General features: G+C 37.1%; 2 non-coding genes across 2 annotated transcripts; one reads left to right on the top strand and one right to left on the bottom strand.

Moving 5' to 3' along the window:
* The first annotated feature begins 1,551 nt into the window (after window positions 1-1,551).
* LOC112704671 (small nucleolar RNA R71) lies at window positions 1,552-1,659 on the top strand. Its single transcript, XR_003155284.1, has one exon. It is a non-coding gene; the product is annotated as a small nucleolar RNA R71 (small nucleolar RNA).
* Window positions 1,660-18,677: 17,018 nt separating this feature from the next.
* On the bottom strand, window positions 18,678-18,785 carry LOC112704193 (small nucleolar RNA R71). Its single transcript, XR_003154829.1, has one exon. It is a non-coding gene; the product is annotated as a small nucleolar RNA R71 (small nucleolar RNA).
* Window positions 18,786-19,372: the final 587 nt, after the last annotated feature.

Genomic DNA, 19,372 nt, shown 5'->3' with positions numbered 1-19,372 from the left:
TGAGAGAAGCTCTTCATGCTTCCTCTCCATGGTTACAGAGGGATATCCTTGAGCCTTAAACACAAAGGATTCTTCATTCACTTGAATGATCAATTCTCCTCTGTCCACATCAATCACAGCCTTTGTTGTGGCTAGGAAGGGTCTGCCAAGGATGATGGATTCATCCATGCACTTCCTAACCTCTAGGACTATGAAATCAGCAGGGATGTAATGGTCTTCAACCTTTACCAGAACATCCTCTACAAGTCCATAAGCTTGTTTTCTTCAATTGTCTGCCATCTCTAGTGAGATTCTTGCAGCTTGTACCTCAAAGATTCCTAGCTTCTCCATTATGGAGAGAGGCTTGAGGTTTATACTTGACCCTAAGTCACACAGAGCCTTCTTAAAGGTCATGGTACCTATGGTACATGGTATTGAGAACCTTCCAGGGGTCCTGTCTCTTTTGAGGTAATTTCTGCCCAGTCAAGTCATCCAGTTCTTTGGTGAGCAAAGGAGGTTCGTTCTCCCAAGTCTCATTACCAAATAACTTATCATTTAGCTTCATGATTGCTCCAAGGTACTTAGCAACTTGCTCTTCAGTGACATCTTCATCCTCTTCAGAGGAAGAATACTCATTAGAGCTCATGAATGGCAGAAGTAAATCTAATAGAATCTCTATGGTCTCATCATGAGCCTCAGATTCCCATGGTTCCTCATTAGGGAACTCATTGGAGGCCAGTGGACGTCCATTGAGGTCTTCCTCAGTGGCGATCACTGCCTCTTCCTCCTCTCCAAGTTCGGCCACGTGGGTCATGTTAATGGCCTTGCATTCTCCTTTTGGATTCTCTTCTGTATTGCTTGGAAGAGTACTAGGAGGGAGTTCAGTAATTTTCTTGCTCAGCTGTCCCACTTGTGCCTCCAAATTCCTAATGAAGGACCTTGTTTTAGTCATAAAACTTTGAGTGGTTTTGATTAGATCAGAGACTATGGTTGCTAAGTCAGAGTGGCTCTGCTTAGAATTCTCTGTCTGTTGCTGAGAAGTTGATGGAAAAGGCTTGCCATTGCTAAACCTGTTTCTTCCATCATTATTGTTGTTGAAACCTTGTTGAGGTCTCTGTTGATCCTTCCATGAGAGATTTGGATGATTTCTCCATGAATGATTATAGGTATTTCCATAGGGTTCTCCTATGTAATTCACCTCTTCCATTGAAGGGTTCTTAGGATCATAAGCTTCTTCTTCAGATGAAGCATCCTTAGTACTGCCTGGTGCAGCTTGCATTCCAGACAGACTTTGAGAAATCATATTGACTCGATGAGTCAGTATTTTATTCTGAGCCAGTATGGCATTCAGAGTATCAATCTTAAGAACTCCTTTCTTCTGATTTGTCCTATTGTTCACAAGATTCCTTTAGAAGTGTACATGAATTGGTTATTTGCAACCATTTCAATGAGCTCTTGAGCTTCTGCAGGCGCCTTCTTCAGATGAAGAGATCCTCCAGCAGAGCTATCTAATGACATCTTGGACAGTTCAGACAGACCATCATAGAAGATACCTATGATGCTCCATTCAGAAAGCATGTCAGAAGGACACTTTCTGATCAATTGTTTGTATCTTTCCCAAGCTTCATAGAGGGATTCACCTTCCTTCTGTCTGAAGGTTTGGACTTCCACTCTAAGCCTACTCAATTTTTGAGGTGGAAAGAACTTTGCCAAGAAGGCATTGACTAGCTTTTTCTAAGAGTTCAGGCTTTCTTTAGGTTGTGAGTCCAACTATATCCTAGCTCTGTCTCTTACAGCAAAAGGGAATAGCATAAGTCTGTAGACCTCAGGGTCAACCCCATTGGTCTTGACAATGTCACAGATTTGCAAGAATTCAGCTAAAAACTAATGAGGATCTTCCAATGGAAGTCCATGGAACTTGCAATTCTGTTGCATTAGAGAAACAAATTGAGGCTTAAGCTCAAAGTTGTTTGCTCCAATGGCAGGGATAGAGATGCTTCTCCCATAGAAGTTGGGAGTAGGTGCAGTAAAGTCACCCAGAACCTTCCTTGCATTGTTGGCATTATTGTTGTTTTCGGCTGCCATGGGTTCTTCTTCTTTGAAGATTTCTATTAGGTCCTCTACAGAGAGTTATGCCTTAGCTTCTCTTAGCTTTCGCTTCAAGGTCCTTTCAGGTTCAGGGTCAGCCTCAACAAGAATGCTTTTGTCTTTGCTCCTGCTCATATGTAAGAGAAGAGAACAAGAAAATATGGAATCCTCTATGTCACAGTATAAAGATTCCTTGAGGTGTCAGAGGAAAAGAAAAATAGAAGGAAGAGGTAGAAGAATTCGAACTTATCAAGAAAGAATGGAGTTCGAATTGTGCATTGAGGAGGAGTGTTAGTCCATAAATAGAAGGATGTGAGAAAAGGGGAAGAAATTTTCGAAAATAAATTAAAAATATTTTAAAAACATTTTGAAAAATACTAATTGATTTTCGAAAACTAAGAGTGGAAAAGAAATCAAGTGATTTTTGAAAAAGATTTTGAAATTAGAAATTAAAAAGATATGATTGAAAACTATTTTGAAAAAGTTGTGATTAAGAAAATATGATTAAAAAGATGTGGTTTTAAAAAGATGTGATTGAGAAGATATGATTTGAAAAACAATTTAAAAAGATTTGATTTTTAAAATCAATGACTTGACTAACAAGAAAAGATATGATTCAAACATTAAACCTTTCTCAACAGAAAAGATAACATACTTGAAATGTTGAATCAAATCATTAATTGTTAGCAAGTATCTTTGAAAATGGAAAGGAATTGATTTTGAAAAAGATTTGATTGAAAAGATATGATTTGAAAAAGATTTGATTTTGAAAAATTTTGAAAACTTGAAAAAAAATTTAAGTCAAAAACAAAATCTTCCCTCTTGTGCCATCCTGGCGTTAAACACCCAGAATGGTATACATTCTGGCGTTTAACGTCCAAAACACTACCCTTTTGGGCGTTAAACGCCCAACCAGGCACCCTGGCTGGCATTTAAATGCCAGTTTTCCTTCCTCACTGGGCGTTTTGAACGCCCAGCTTTTTCTGTGTAATTCCTCTGCTGAATGTTCTGAATCTTCAATTCTCTGTATTATTGACTTGAAAAGACACAAATTAAAAATTTTTTGGATTTTTAATAATGAGGAATAATCAAAATGAAACTAAGATCAAATAAACAATGCATGCAAGACACCAAACTTAAAAGTTTGTATACTATTGACACTAACAAAATGAGAATGCATATGAGAAACAGAAAAACACTCAAGACAAGAGAATTTACAGATCAGAACAAGGAAATCATCAAGAATAACTTGAAGATCAATTAAGACACATGAATGAATTAAAAAAAGTGCAAGAAGAATAGAAACATGCAATTGACATCAAACTTAAAATGAGACACTAGACTCAAACAAGAAACACAAAAATATTTTTGATTTTTATGATTTTGTAATTTTTTTTTCGAAAATTGAAAGAAAATAAGGATATCAAAATTCTTAATGAGAATTCCAAGAATCATGCAATGTTAGTCTAAAGCTTCAGTCTAAAGAAATTAGACATGGCTAGCCAAGCTTCAGCAGGACATTACATTCAAGAGCTAAATTGATGAGAATCAATCAGCTTTGGTGATGATAAGAACATCACCTTGAAACACTAGATTTCATTCTTAAGAACTTTGAAGAAAAATACCTAATCTAAGCAACAAGATGAACCGTCAGTTGTCCAAACTCAAACAATCCCCGGCAACGGCGCCAAAAACTTGGTGCTCAATACCATGGTCTAAACATAATTTCACAACTTCGCACAACTAACCAGCAAGTGCACTGGGTCGTCCAAGTAATAAACCTTACGTGAGTAAGGGTCGATCCCACGGAGATTGTTGGTATGAAGCAAGCTATGGTCACCTTGTAAATCTCAGTCAGGCAGATTCAAATGGTTATGAATGATTTATGAATAAAGCATAAAGATAGAGATACTTATGTAATTCATTGGTGAGAATTTCAGATAAGCGTATGGAGATGCTTTGTCCCTTCCGTCTCTCTGCTTTCCTACTGTCTTCATCCAATCCTTCTTACTCCTTTCCATGGCAAGCTGTATGTTGGGCATCACCGTTGTCAGTGGCTACGGTCCCGTCCTCTCAGTGAAAATGTTCAACGCGCTCTGTCACAGCACGTCTAATCAACTGTCGGTTCTCAATCAGGTTGGAATAGAATCCAGTGATTCTTTTGCGTTTGTCACTAACACCCAGCCTTCAGGAGTTTGAAGCTCGTCACAGTCATTCAATCATTGAATCCTACTCAGAATACCACAGACAAGGTTTAAACCTTCCAGATTCTCTTGAATGCCGCCATCAATTCTAGCTTATACCACGAAGATTCCGATTAAGGGATCCAAGAGATATTCACTCAATCTAAGGTAGAACGGAGGTGGTTGTCAGGCACACGTTCATAGGTGAGAAAGATGATGAGTGTCACGGATCATCACATTCATCAAGTTGAGGAACAAGTGATATCTTAGAACAAGAACAAGCTGAATTGAATAGAAGAACAATAGTAATTGCATTAATACTCGAGGTACAGTCTGCTCCACACCTTAATCTATGGTGTGTAGAAACTCCACCATTGAAAATACATAAGAACAAGGTCTAGGCATGGCCGAGAGGCCAGCCCCCAATGATCTAAGAACTAGATGTCCAAAGATGATCAAAGGATCTAAAGTGATCCAAAGATGTAAAATACAAAAGCAAAAGGTCCTATTTGTAGAGAACTAGTAGCCTAGGGTTTACAAAGATGAGTAAATTACATAAAAATCCACTTCCGGGCCCACTTGGTGTGTGCTTGGGCTGAGCATTGAAGCTTTCATGTGTAGAGACTTTTCTTGGAGTTAAACGCCAACTTTTGTGCCAGTTTGGGCGTTTAACTCCCATTCTTGTGCCAGTTCCAGCGTTTAACGCTGGGCAGTTTTGAGCTGATTCGAAATGCCGGTTTGGGCCATCAAATCTCGGGCAAAGTATGAACTATTATACATTGCTGGAAAGCCCAGGATGTCTACTTTTCAACGCAATTAAAAGCGCGCCAATTGGGCTTCTGTAGCTCTAGAAAATCCACTTTGAGTGCAGGGAGGTCAGAATCCAACAACATCTGCAGTCCTTTTCAGCCTCTGAATCAGATTTTTGCTCAGGTCCCTCAATTTCAGCCAGAAAATATCTGAAATCATAGAAAACACACAAACTCATAGTAAATTCCAGAAAAGTGAATTTTAACTAAAAAATAATAAAAATATAATAAAAACTAACTAAAACATACTAAAAACATACTAAAAACAATGCCAAAAAGCGTATAAATTATCCGCTCATCAACTAACAAGCCAACCAACAATGAACCAATTACAATTGAACTATTGAGTATTCTAACTCTAGGTTCTCCTTTTAATCATCTCCTAATCAAGTTGGGGGACTACTCCATAATCGTAATTGTAGACTTCACAAAATTAATGGGAGAAATAAGAGAATACATAATAAATAATAATGAAAGAGATTAATTAAAAGTAGAAATAGTCTTGTATTAATAAACTATGAAAAATAATCCAATGTCAACTCTGGACAAACTAAGAATATGGAAGAGTAAATGAAAAGTAAATAACAAACTATGATGACCAGTACCGGAGGTAGACTCTTCTCAAAAGCTAAAGCCAAAATTCTTCAAAATCCTAATTTATGAATGTTCAAGTGAGAAACCTAGGAGAGGAGTAAATTCAGATCTAAGAACTTGAAATTGTCTGGAATGAATTGTTTTTCTGTCTCTGCATGTTCCCTGGCTCTAATCTGTGTTTCTGGGCCAAAAACTGGGTTGAAATGTGGCCCAGAATCTTTACCAGTGACTTTTGTAATTCTGCAGATCGCGCACGTCATGCGGCCGCGTCGTCCACGCGATCGTGTCACTCAACATTTTTCGTACCACACGTGCGCGTCGTCCACGCATTCGCATCGTTCGTGCAGCTTCCAATCCACGCGATCGCGTCAGGCACGCGAGTGCGTCACTCTGATTTCTTCCATTTTGCGCGGTCGCGTGAGCCATGCGACCGCGTGACTTCTCGCTGGTCATCTCCTCAATTCCTTGTGTTCCTTCCATTTTTGCACGCTTCCTCTTCATTCCTTACGCCATCCTTGCCCTATGAAGCCTGAAACACCTAACACACAGATCACGGCATCGAATGGTACGAAGGAAAATAAAAATATACAACTAAAAGGTCTTTAGGAAGCAAGTCTTTAATCATAGAATATTTTTAGGAAGGAATTATAAATACATGCAAATCATATGAATAAGTGGGCGAAGACCTGATAAAACCACACAATTAAACACAATATGAATCACAAAATAGTGGTTTATTAGACGACCATTGATGCTTGGGAACTGAGGATGTGACTTTTGGGAGTTTTTTTTGTTAGCCTAGCTTTTGTGTTTAGTCTCTCACTTTTGATTAGACTCACTGAGAGAGTAGGATGTATATAGTTGACTAGGCTAGTTTTTGAGCACCAGCTTAGGGGCTTCCTATATGGACCAAGGCCCAGAGTGTTAATTATGTGTATAGTGACAAGATATGAAGGGTTGTATGTAAGTAGTATGTATGATGTATATTATCTCTATCTCTGATGTTTGTGTTATTTTATCGTACTTATTTAATTATTAGTTTTTCTGAAAATTCGATCTCGCGCTAATACAATTAGAGGCTTAATAATAAATATTTAGTTAATTTTTAGGAAAGCAAGTTAGTGATGCTTGATTTTCAGTATGATCATGACGTACAAAAAATTGGGTCGTTACACTTTTCATAAAACATTTAGAGAAAGGCGAGAGAATAATGCGAACATAATTCGATATTTTGATATTTCTAAAGTAGAAGACTGAAGAAAGAAAAAGAAATAAAAGACAACAAAGAGAATAAAGAAGTGACGAGGTTCTGAATGGAAGTGTGAACTAAATATGTGTAACCTAAAAGAGTAATTGATGGTGAATAACGAAAAAGATTATGTGAAAATCTACTACAAAATGGTAGTCAGATAGATGGTGGTGCGACCACCGAGATTTACTTTCCAGGAAACCTTCGGCCTAGGGCCACAGCCTGTGATAACAGGGAGTGTTCATAGAGGTATACCAGGCATACATTGGCGAGGGAAAGCTACCCTGTATTCACAGGGGGTGTGTACAGGGGATATGCCAACTGGAAAGCCGTTTTCAGATATGATTACCAGATATTGTCAAGAGCAGGTGTGTAACCGACAAATTAGCTCATTACCTGCACTAGGGATAGACATGCATCATAATTGTTTGTACATATTTCTTGTGAATTATTTTTTCTGTGATTATGTATGTGATGTGCTTGATTCTCTTTATGTTCTTTAGTTATTATGCTTATTGCGTGTTTTGATTTTTGCTGATGGCTGGGTATAGTATTAACATGGATTTAACTAACTACCCTGACCCTACTAAGAACTCTCCAGTTTTTATCCCTACTTCCCCCCTTCAGATGGAAACGGGAGTGATCTTCTTTGAGCATGACCACTTATATATATCAGGACCCGGTATATCAGAGTTTCTACGTAATAGCCATGAAGCCTCGAGTATGTACGTACATGGTACGTGACCATTCATTTCAGCACCCGGTTAGCACTCCTCTTTTTTATCCTAATGCCCCCTATGAGTTTCTTTTATCATGGCTTCATCCGAATGCCCCACATCATCCCTTTCCTGATGGTTCTGCACACCATCATCCTATACCTCCCAAGGACCACGTCGTTCCTCAGCCTGCCCCCGTTGAGCAGCATGCACCTGAGTATGTACCCGAACAAATTTATGAGTGGTAGGATCTTTCTCTAGAGCCGATTTCATCACCTTTGTCTGGTGCACAGACCGGAGAGCAGTCTGGACCTTCTAAGGAGACATTAGATCAGATACATGCGCTCGGACCTTCATTCTCGATGGATGCAAGCGGACCCATGCTTTCAATTCACCCTGCACATTTAGATATTAGTAGTGACAGCAGTATCGGAGAGGTTCTATAGATTATAGTGATTTTTGACGACAATAATGAGGATCCAAAGGAGGATATGGAGGTGATAGAGATCTCATCTTCTGATAGTGATGATTGACCATGGACAGTTATAATGAGCAGCATCTTTTGGATGATGTCTCCTGTAAAACTCGGCAAATTAATAAATAATTAACTAATAAATTTGCATTTGGGTTTAGGGTATTTAGTAATTTTGATGATTTTGGTAGTTTATATGCAATCTAGCTTTGGATAATTGTTGGGTTTACCCCAATCATCAATGAGTAAGGTAAAGAACCATTACCCCTTTGAATCTTCCAATTTTATGAGGTTAGATTATTGAAATTGTGAATGTGTATGAAATTATATGAAATTAGGTTGAATATATGTGAAATTCATGTCGAATTGGTGAAGTGAGATGCTTGAATTGGGACTTTGGTGGTTGGAAGCTTGTCAAGTAGACTTTGGAGGCTTGGAAACTTGTGAAAACTAGGTCTTGAGGTGTTTTGTGGCTTGGGAGAAAATTGACCAAGGTATAGTTTTGGTTTCTTATAGGTAATATATAATGTTGCGTGAAAACTTAGGCTACTTGCCTTAGGATAGATTGGAATGATGTGAATTAGTTGATTGATGTAGTTAATAAGTGAATATATGCATATGAATGTATGATTTAAGTGGTGGTAGAATTGTGAAATTGAGTTGATGATATATTGGATACTGTATATTAAATATGTATGAATGTGATGTGAATTGTGTGAATCATTGACTTCATGGAGAAATGAGAGTGTATGTTAATCAAGGGTGAAATGCATGGTATGATAGAACTTCATTTTGTTGCTATATGTATGATAGTTTTTAATATGGTGGGAATTTATAATATTTGTTGAAACTAATGAAATTATGAGTGGAAATATTTGAATTGATTGATGAATTTAGGTGTTGGAGTAATTGAAAAGTGGATGAAGAGTGTGTGATAGTGTGTAGAGTGTTGGTATTGATTTTGGTATTTTGGTATTGAGTTGGGTGTGATTGGTTTGATTTTAGTATTATCTATGTGGACACCTTTACCAAACTAAGAACCCCCGGTTCTCATTCTATAAATATATTGTTATTTTTCAGATGTAGGATGTGAGTCACCTCGCTGAGCATGCTAGAGACTCTTGGGATGCGAAGATCTACTTTAGGGCTTTGTGTTTTGTACTTTATATGTGTATATATGTATATAGGTTATCCACCTTGTATATATTTATATTTTGTCCCTCCTAAAGGTTGACTTGGAGAAACAAGTTCTTTTTTTATTTTGTCTTTTGGAAAATATTTTGGGTTATATATATGTGTATGTATACTCTGGCTGGCCTTTGCTTCGCAGGTCGAGTCTAAAGCTTGATTATACTTATCCGTTGGAACTTTAGATCTATCTGTCTTTTAGTTTTCTGTATAAGCTTTCTATCTTATCATTTTTTGATAAACCGCTGTTTTACGGTTTATCTTATTCTTATTTCAGTAGATTTTACCCATTATTCTCACACTTATTCATGTAAATTGCATGTTTTACATTTTCCTTTCTAATTTTGTGCTATGATTGAATTCATGCTTCTTTGGCCTTACATTCACTATTTTTAATCCTCTCTTATTTCCATTCGATGTCGTGATATGTGTGTTCAGTATTTTCAGAGATTACAGGGCAGGAATGGCGTAGAGAATTAAAAAGAAGTATGCAAAAGAAGAAGGAAGACAAGGAATCAAAGATTTCATGGGCAAGCAACGACACGCACGCGCGAAGCACACGTACGCGTGGTTAGGAGAAAAAGCAGCGACGCACATGCGTATAGTACGCGTACGCGTGATTAGAGGAATGCACATCGACGCGTACGCATGGACGACACGTACGCGTGGAAGGCCCTCACGTGCTGCATATCAGAATTCGCCGGGGCGATTTCTGGGCTCCTTTTTTACCCAGTTTCAGGCCCAAAATTCCAAATTAGAGGCTGCAGAGTGGAGCAGATGGAGTGACACAACTTCTCATTCACAGAATTTTAGGTTTTTAGATGTAGTTTTTCTGGAGAGAGAGGCTCTCTCCTCTCTCTAGGTTTTAGGTTTTTTAGGTTTATTTCTTCTCAATTTCAGAATTCTATCTTGCTTCAATTTAGATTTCTTCTAATTTAATTGTTCTAGTACTTTGGTTTATTTATTTCTCTTGTTGATTTGTTTATTTCCCCAATTTGGTTTATGAACTTCATGTTAGATTCAATTTCTTATTAATGCAATTTGAGGTATTTAATATTTATTGCTTCTCTCTTCATTTGTCATTGTTGTCTTGCAATTAGGTATCTTAGATTTTATTATCTTTTATTATTTTTCTATGTTTTTATTTTGTGCCTTCTAAGTGTTTGACAAAATGCTTGGTTGGATTTTAAATTAGCTTTTTATTTTCTTAGCTTAGATTGAGTAATTAGAGAGCCTTGAATTGTCAAAGTCTCTTGTTGGTTGGTGATTGAAACTTGCTAGTTGGCCTGAGCTTCACTAACGCTAGTCTTTGACTAGGACTTGTGAACTTAAGTTAACTTTACTCACTTGACTTTCCTTTATTGTTAGAGGTTAACCAAGTGATAGCAAAAGGCAATTACCATCACAAGTGACTATGATAATAGGGATAGGAATTCTAATTATCAATCCTTGCTAGGACTTTTCTTAATTATTAGTTTATCTTCTTGTCATTTACATTTCTTGTTCAACAATTAAAAATCCAAAAAGATACAATCTCACAACCAAGTATAAGTACACTTCCCTGCAATTCCTTAAGAGACGACCCGAGGTTTAAATACTTCGGTTTATTTTTATTGGGTTTGTTACTTATGAAAAACAATTCTTTTGTGTGAAAGGATTTTAGTTGGTTTAGAAACTATACTTGCAACGAGAATTTATTTGTGAAATTCTAAACCGTCAAAAATTCATTCATCATTTTTCATGAGTGATGCATTTTCGGTTTTGTTTTTATCGTAACGCTTTTACTTCAAGGCTCCTAGCTATACTATCCTTGTTTTATATATATATATATATATATATATATATATATATATATATATATATATATATATATATATATATATGTCTTTATTTTCACTTTTAGAGGTCGTAGTGCCTCGCTACCTCTAATTTACGTTCTAGGCATAAAGCTTTGTGTAGCTGGGTATTACATCTCTAGCTTAGCATAGACTTTTATGTTTAATCTCTCACTTTTGGTTAGATCCGTCGAAAGATTAGGGATTGTATAGCTATGCTAGGGTAGTTTGGGTACCAGGTTAGAGGTTTTCTAAATGGACTGGGGCCTAGAGTATGATATATGTAGATATATAAGTAAACCTAAGCTGTATGAGATGGTACCCTTAATGGTTTTCTTTTGTATGACTTTTTTATTTATCCTGCTTGTTATGCATTTACTTACATATTGTTGTCGGTATAGGCTGAATTCAGTAATACACACTTTTTGTTTTAAAGTATGTGTGTGTGTGTGTGTGTGTGTGTGGTCGAAGCAAGAAGACGATCATAAAGACCAGCCCACCATGGCCTATTTTCGGCAACGACAACCAGCACAAGACCTGCTATCTCCGGCGAAGATCACAGGGAAGGCGGCGGCTGAGTGTGGGATGGTGATGACATGTAAAGCGACAACGACCGGAGACCGAAATAGTGAGACAATGAGAAAGACCGGAGACTAGAGAGCTTGAGTGTGAGAGGCTGAAAGGCATAGAGAGAAAGATCATGAGAGAGCTTGAACCTTGAAGCTTCAGTAGTTCGGTGAGAGAAAGGAGACGTTGAGGCGGCGACTGGGTGTAAAACAGTGATGACACAGAGCGCGACGACGAGTTTCAGTCTGAGACAGTGAGTACGAGACCGAGAGAGAAGTGAGGAGACCAGAGATGAGAGCGATTAAGGCAACACCAGCCGTGGGAGAAGTGAGAGAGCTTAACCTTGAGGGAAGGAGAGAGTGACGAGAAAGAGAAGAGAGACATTGAGTGAAGGCTGGGTATGGAGGATCAGAGCATCAGTTAGGGCATCAGAGAAGGGGGTATGCCTTGAACGACATCGTTTCAAGTATTTCTAAAAGAAATTAAGCTACAATCAAAATAAATAAAAAAAATTAAGCTTGACCTAGTTCAGTTACATAAACCAGCCGGACCACCTATTTTTTATTAAAACCGGCCGGGGTCAATCCAATTTTCACCGGGTCTGATGTTTGAACGGTCGAGTGAGTGACTCGGCCGACTAGGTAACCGGGTGATCGGATTTCTGGTCAAACCAACCAAATCAAACTGGATTTGCTAACTATTGTTTTACATTGTTGATTTTATAACTTATCATCTTTTCCACTACCCCTTGATATACTCCAATATTTTTTAACATTTGTCATTATTATTATTACTTCAAATATTATTTCTAGTGTCTATATTCATATAAATTATATGTTTTGAAAAATATGAATTGAATAATTTAAAAAATAATTAACATTATTAAAAAATATTTTAGTTATAGGATTAATTTTCTTAATTATTACAAAAACTATTACAAAATATGAATTGAATAATTAAGAGAACACTAATATTATTAACAGATTTTAGTACTCCAGATCATCTTGATAATTATTGCAAAAATTATTATAAAAAGAGTAATATTAAGATTGAAAGAAAGATATATATGCTTGATTTTATAATAGAATGACATCTACCATTACATTATATGATAAAATTATGAATAATTTGTGTTATCATTTGAATGTAGAATGACTTTAGCAAAGTTAAATTCTAAAGTGGTCTCTGAGATTCACGGATTGCACCACTTTGGTCCTTGACTTATCAATTACACTATTCATGTCCCCAAATTTGTAAAAAAATGCACCAAATTAGTCACTCGTCCCATCTCTGGCCAATTTTCCTGCCGCCGGCCATGACATGGCAAATGATTGCCACGCGGTACAAAATGCTATCGTTTGACTTTTGGTGCTAAAACCTCCATGGAACGACATCGTTTGACAAATTTAGGGAGCTAATAGTTTTTAACCCCAACGTTTTGATCTTTTCATCTTCTTCTTCTTCTTCTGAACACCAATACTCTGTGCTATAAAATCTTCAGGCATGGCTACTGTTTAGAGTTTGAAGCGTGAAACTATTCGGCTTCGTGGAGTTCGCTCACACTCTGAGCTTTATGTGTGATTAGTGTTGTTGACGGAAGGAGAAAGGGTTCTTTACGAAACACAGAGGTAGGTCTGTACTGGAAAAAAAATTAATGCTTTTCAATTTAAAGTTATGCATCATTGTGCCTTTTTGGTTAGAATTTCATGTAAGTTGATAAAAAAATTTTGTTGTTCGTTATCTGCTTGAGTTTTTGTGTGTTTTATGGGTAGTGGAGGAATTTTTCCATGCTTTATTTTCAATGCAATTTTATTTAGGTTAGTTTATGGCTGTTCTTGGATTTTTTGTTTTTGGTTAAGTGTCATGGTTTGTTGTTGTATGTGTGAATCTGTTTGTTTGAATCTTCAATTTATTTTTTCTCATAATGCAGATGGAGGCTTTGATAGATATCATGCTTCATCATGGAGGATCATTTAAAAAGAATGATGATGAAATACTATTTTACTCACCAGACTATAGAACTTACTTAGGAGATTTAGATAAGGAGACATTAGATGTCTTCTTCATAAAAAGTTATTATAAGGAACTCGGGTATGACAAGGTAGTTTAGTGTTGGTGACTGCCTCCGGAGAGGAGCTAAGAGGGTGGACTGAGAACTCTTACAAGTGATGATGAGTTAAGGAAGATGTGCTTTCATGCATAGAAAAATGATGGAGTTATTGATGTGTATTTTGAAACGGAGTGTCCACACCAAAGTTGGTAGTAAGAAAGAAAATTGTGATATGTCTTGATGATGGAGAAGAATATCCTGGTAAAGGAGACTTTACGAGCAAGAAGAACACAAGTGAGGGTCCTAAATCTAATGCTAATACTTCTACTCCAACTATAGAATCCAATCCAGAATATGTTTCATTCCCTAACCCAAGATATACTAATATTACTGCCAACCCAAGCCCTATCCCCAATCCTATCCCAAACCCTCATAATACCAACCCTAACCGTATCCCAAACCCTACTAATGCTAACACAACCCCTAATCCAAATTCTCCTTAGACTAATCCTAAATACATTCTTAAGGCCAAATCTAACCACAAGCCCAAGTCAAAGCCCAACCTTACATCCATCTCCAAACCAAAACTTAACCAAAAGCCCATTTAGAAGCCTAACCCAAATTTGAGGCCCAAATCGAAAAATACTACTAAGGCTGGTTTCACAGCAAAGGGCAAAGGCAATCCAAATTTGAAGTCCAAACTTAATTATAACCCACCTAAAAGGATTACAAGATCTCAAACTGTTGGACTATACAGAAGGTCTACTAATAAGGGAAAATAAGTTCTTCACCTTGATTTAACTGTGAATGATGACTTTAGTGATGATGATATTTCAGAGGATAGTTAATTTATGCCAATGCAAGAGGACAGCTCTAGCAGTGAAGAGAATTTGTTGCAACTATTTCAATACCAAGGAATAAGGAGCTTAGAAATAGCAAGAGAAGTGCATCTGCTATAGCTAAGGGAAAAGAGAAAATAATACAACAGGATGATACTTTGGTTGAGTATATGATAAATGAAGAAGTGGATTTGGGTTTTTTGGGAACTCTAAGAGCTGATATTGTGTATGAAGCACTAGCCCATGTGCAGAATCAAATGGTGCTGATTCTTGGCACTTAGAAGAGATGAAGACTTCTCCTAATTCTGAAGATGAGTGATGAGCGGATAATTTATACGCTTTTTGGCATTGTTTTTAGTATGTTTTTAGTATGTTTTAATTAGTTTTTATTATACTTTTATTAGTTTTTAGTTAAAATTCACTTTTCTGAACATTACTATGAGTTTGTGTGTTTTCTATAATTTCAGGTATTTTTGGCTGAAATTGAGGGACCTGAGCAAAAATCTGATTCAGAGGCTGAAAAAGACTGCAGATGCTTTTGGATTCTGACCTCCCTGCACTCAAAGTGGATTTTCTGGAGCTACAAAAGTCCAATTGGCGCGCTCTCAATTGCGTTGGAAAGTAGACATCCTGAGCTTTCCAGCAATATATAATAGTTCATACTTTGCCTGAGATTCGATGGCCCAAACTGGCGTTCCAAATCAGCTCAAGACTGCCCGGCGTTAAACGCCGGAACTGGCACAAGAATGGGAGTTAAACGCCCAAACTGGCACAAAAGCTGGCGTTTAACTCCAAGAAAAGTCTCTACACTTGAAAGCTTCAATGCTCAGCCCAAGTACACACCAAGTGAGCCCGGAAGTGTATTTTTATATAATTTACTCAACTTTGTAAACCCTAAGCTACTAGTTCTCTACAAATAGGACCTTTTGCTATTGTATTTTCATCTTTTGATCACTTTAGATCCTTTGATCATCTTTGGATCTTTGGATCTTGGGATCTTTGGATCACTTTAGATCCTTTGATCATCTTTGGACATCTAGTTCATAGATCATGGGAGGCTGGCCATTCGGCCATGCCTAGACCTTATTACTTATGTATTTTCAACGGTGGAGTTTCTACACACCATAGATTAAGGTGTGGAGCTCTGCTGTACCTCGAGTATTAATGCAATTACTATTGTTCTTCTATTCAATTCAGCTTATTCTTGTTCTAAGATATTCATTCGCACCCAAGAACATGTGAATGTGATGATTATGTGACGCTCATCATCATTCTCACTTATGAACGCGTGCCTGACAACCACTTCCGTTCTACAAGCAAACAAGGCTTGAATGTTTATCTCTTGGATTCCTTAATCAGAATCTTTATGGTATAAGCTAGAATTGATGGTGGCATTCAAGAGAATCCGGAAGGTCTAAACCTTGTCTGTGGTATTCTGAGTAGGATTCGAGGATTGAATGACTGTGACGAGCTTCAAACTCCTGAAGGCTGGGCGTTAGTGACAGACACAAAAGAATCACTGGATTCTATTCCAACCTGATTGAGAACCGACAGATGATTAGCCGTGCTGTTACAGAGCGCGTTGAACATTTTCACTGAGAGGACGGGACTGTAGCCATTGACAACGGTGATGCCCAACATACAGCTTGCCATGGAAAGGAGTAAGAAGGATTGGATGAAGACAGTAGGAAAGCAGAGAGACGGAAGGGACAAAGCATCTCCATACGGTTATCTGAAGCTCTCACCAATGAATTACATAAGTATCTCTATCCTTATTTTATGTTTTATTCATCTTTTAATCATTAATCCTCCATAACCATTTGAATCCGCCTGACTGAGATTTACAAGATGACCATAGCTTGCTTCATACCAACAATCTCCGTGGGATCGACCCTTACTCACGTAAGGTTTATTACTTGGACGACCTAGTGCACTTGCTGGTTAGTTGTGCGAAGTTGTGAAAAAGAGTTGAGATTGCAATTGAGCGTACCATGTTGATGGTGCCATTGATGATCACAATTTCGTGCACAAGTTTTTGGCGCCGTTGCCGGGGATTGTTTGAGTTTGGACAACTGACGGTTCATCTTGTTGTTTAGATTAGGTATTTTTCTTCAGAATTTTTAAGAATGAATTCTAGAGTTTCAAGGTGATGTTTTTATCATCACTAAAGCTGATTGATTTTCATCAATTTAGCTCTTGAATGTAATGTCCTGCTGAAGCTTGGCTAGCTATGTCTAATTTCTTTAGACTAAAGCTTTAGACTAACATTGCATGATTCCTGGAATTCTTTTTAAAAGTTTTGATCTTCTTCATTTTCTTTTTCCACATAATTTTTGAAAAAACCAAAAAAATTACAAAATCATAAAAACCAAAAATATTTTATGTTTCTTGTTGAGTCTAGTGTCTCATATTAAGTTTGGTGTCAATTGCATGTTTCTGTTCTTCTTGAATTTTTCGAATTCATTCATGTGTCTTCATTGATCTACAAGTTGTTCTTGATGATTTCCTTGCTCTAGTCTTTAAATTCTCTTGTCTTGTGTGTTTTGTTGTTTCTCATATGCATTCTCAATTTGTTGGTGTCAATAATATACAAACTTCTAAGTTTGGTGTCTTGCATGCATTGTTTATTTGATTTTAGTTGCATTTTGATTATTTCTCATCATTAAAAATTCAAAAAAAAATTTTCTTTGTGCCTTTTCAAGTCAATAATATAGAGAATTGAAGATTCAGAACATACAGCAAAGGAATTACACAGAAAAAGCTGGGCGTTCAAAACGCCCAGTGAGGAAGGAAAACTGGCGTTTAAACGCCAGTCAGGGTAGCTGGCTGGGCGTTTAACGCCCAAAAGGGTAGCATTTTGGGCGTTAAACGCCAGAATGGATACCATTCTGGGCGTTTAACGCCAGGATGGCACAAGAGGGAAGATTTTGTTTTTAATTCAAAATTTTTTTTCAAGTTTTCATAATTTTTCAAAATCAATTTCTTTCCATTTTTCAAAAATACTTGCTAACAATTAATGATTTGATTCAACATTTCAAGTATGTTGCCTTTTGCTGTTGAGAAAGGTTTAATGTCTGAATCATATCTTTTAAATTTCTTGTTAGCCAAGTCATTAATTTTAAAAATCAAATCTTTTTAAATTGTTTTTCAATCATATCTTTTCAATCATATCTTTTTAAAACTATATCTTTTCAATCATATCTCTTAATCACATCTTTTTCAAAATAGTTTTCAATCATATCTTTTTTATTTCTAATTTCAAAATCTTTTTCAAAAAAATCACTTTATTTCTTTTCCAACTTTAATTTCGAAAATCATTCTTCAATTTTTCAATTTTTTTTTTCAAAATATTTTAATTTATTTTCGAAAATTTCTTCCCTTCTTCTCACATCCTTCTATTTATGGACTAACATTCCTCCTCAATGCACAATTCGAACTCTATCTCTCTTGATAAGCTCGAATTCTTCTACCCCCTTCTTCTATTCTTCTTTTCCTCTGACACCTCAAGGAATCTCTATCCTGTGACATAGAGGATTCCATATTTTCTTGTTCTCTTATCTTTCATATGAGCAGGAGCAAAGACAAAAGCATTCTTGTTGAGGCTGACCCTGAACCTGAAAGGACCTTGAAGCGAAAGCTAAGAGAAGCTAAAGCACTACTCTCTGTAGAGGACCTAACAGAAATCTTCAAACAAGAAGAAGACATGGCAGCCGAAAACAACAACAATGCCAACAATGCAAGGAATGTGCTGGGTGACTTTACTGCACTTACTCCCGACTTCTATGGGAGAAGCATCTCTATCCCTGCCATTGGAGCAAACAACTTTGAGCTTAAGCCTCAATTAGTTTCTCTAATGCAACAGAATTGCAAGTTCCATGGACTTCCATTGGAAGATCCTCATCAGTTTTTAGCTGAATTCTTACAAATCTGTGACACTGTCAAGACCAATGGGGTTGACCCTGAGGTCTATAGACTTATGCTATTCCCTTTTACTGTAAGAGATAGAGCTAGGATATGGTTGGACTCACAACCTAAAGAAAGCCTGAACTCTTGGGAAAAGCTAGACAATGCCTTCTTGGCAAAGTTCTTTCCACCTCAAAAATTGAGTAAGCTTAGAGTGGAAGTCCAAACCTTCAGACAGAAGGAAGGTGAATCCCTCTATGAAGCTTGGGAAAGATACAAATAATTGATCAGAAAGTGTCCCTCTGACATGCTTTCTGAATGGAGCATCATAGGTATCTTCTATGATGGTCTGTCTGAACTGTCCAAGATGTCATTGGACAGCTCTGCTGGAGGATCTCTTCATCTGAAGAAGACACCTGCAGAAGCACAAAAACTCATTGAAATGGTTGCAAATAACCAATTCATGTACACTTCTGAAAGGAATCCTGTGAATAATGGGACAAATCAGAAGAAATGAGTTCTTGAGATTGATACTCTGAATGCCATATTGGCTCAGAACAAAATATTGACTCAGCAAGTCAATATGATTTCTCAAAGTCTGTCTGGAATGCAAGCTGCACCAGGCAGTACTAAGGACGCTTCATCTGAAGAAGAAGCTTATGATCCTGAGAACCCTTCAATGGAAGAGGTGAATTACATAGGAGAACCCTATGGAAACACCTATAATCTTTCATGGAGAAATCATCCAAATCTCTCATGGAAGGATCAACAGAGACCTCAACAAGGTTTCAACAACAATAATGGTGGAAGAAACAGGTTTAGCAATGGCAAGCCTTTTCCATCATCTTCTCAGCAACAGACAGAGAATTCTAAGCAGAGCCACTCTGACTTAGCAACCAT

The sequence above is a fragment of the Arachis hypogaea genome, chromosome 7 (genome assembly GCF_003086295.3).
Source record: "Arachis hypogaea cultivar Tifrunner chromosome 7, arahy.Tifrunner.gnm2.J5K5, whole genome shotgun sequence".
Classification (NCBI taxonomy): domain Eukaryota; kingdom Viridiplantae; phylum Streptophyta; class Magnoliopsida; order Fabales; family Fabaceae; genus Arachis; species Arachis hypogaea.
Note: the sequence above shows the minus strand (reverse complement) of the source record. Positions and strands in the feature narration are given on the sequence as shown.